The sequence below is a fragment of the Chinchilla lanigera genome, unplaced genomic scaffold (genome assembly GCF_000276665.1).
Source record: "Chinchilla lanigera isolate Chin_1 unplaced genomic scaffold, ChiLan1.0 scaffold00053, whole genome shotgun sequence".
Classification (NCBI taxonomy): Eukaryota; Metazoa; Chordata; class Mammalia; order Rodentia; family Chinchillidae; genus Chinchilla; species Chinchilla lanigera.
Window position 1 is genome coordinate 3,389,964 of NW_004955454.1, and position 1,323 is coordinate 3,391,286.

Consider the following 1,323-nt stretch of genomic DNA (forward strand, 5'->3'; position numbering starts at 1 on the left):
GTAGGGCAGGGTTTTGGGGGGTTTTTTTTGGTACCGGGAATCAAACTCAGGACTTGACGCCTGCCAGGCAGATGCTGTGCCATGGGCCATATTCCCGGCCCCAACAGGGCAGTTTACATCTGTTAGGACACCAAGTAAGGTTTTCTTTCTATTATCAAGTAAGTTTTTGATAAAACAATTGTCCCAATGCATAAGGAGGAAGCCAACCTAGGAATTTTTCATATAAAAGACCTCAGGGGCCGGGGATATACCTCAGTGGCCCAGTGCCTGTCTGGCAAGCGCAAGGTCCTGAGTTCTATTCCTGGTAACCTCCCCCACCACCACAAAACCGCAAAACAAAGCTAACCTTAGCCAGTCTGTTTTGGGCCGGGGATACAGCTTAGTGGTACAATGCCTGCCAGGTAAGCATGAGGCCTTGAGTTCTATTCCCAGTTCCAAAAAAAAGCTGGCTTTGATAATGAGCCATGAACAAGATACAAAAGACCTCACCCTTATCCTCAGGGCCACTGTGAGCCTTTTCACCAGGCTGTTCTCACCCTGTAGAATGTACTTCTCTTTTGCCTTCAATAAATGTACATCTTCATGGCTAAGCATGGTGACACATGCCTGTAATCATAGCACTTGGGAGCCTGGGGCAGGATGACTGCTGTGAGTTTAAAGACAGCCTGGGCAATATAGCAAACATATGTGTGTGTGTGTGTATATTTTTTTTTAAGCCTGTCATGGTGGCATACACCTATAATTCCTTGTTTCAAGATGGACACCAAGGGGCTGGGGATTTAGCTCAGCAGCACAGCGCCTGCCTGGCAAGCGCAATGTCATGAATTCGATTCCCAGTACTGGAAAAAAAAAAAAGATGGACACCAAGCACAGAAGCTTTAATTGGTCACAGGCCTGTGTTTGCCAACTGGAATCAGTTGGCGAGCTGTAATTAACTGACACCTGTTATTTCCAAATTAGGCTTTCAGTTAGTTTACTTAAGAAGGTTATAATTTATTCTTTTTTTGTCTTTTTGAGATGAGGGTCTCACTATGCAGTTTAGGCTGGCCTTGAGCTCACTTTGTAGCCCAGGCTGATCTTGAACTCGAAATGATCCTCCTGCCTCAGCCTCCCGAGTGTTGGGATTGCAAGTGTGCGCCACCACACCTGGCTTATAATTTATTCTTTAAGGACCAAGTGTAAAGCCATCTTAAGGGCAAATTAATGTTACTATCCTGTCTCCTTGGAAATAAGACCTACCCAGAAAACAAGTTGTAACATGATTTTAGAAGAGATAAGGGGCTGGGGATTTAGCTCAGTGGCAAAAGCGCCTGCCTGGCAAGC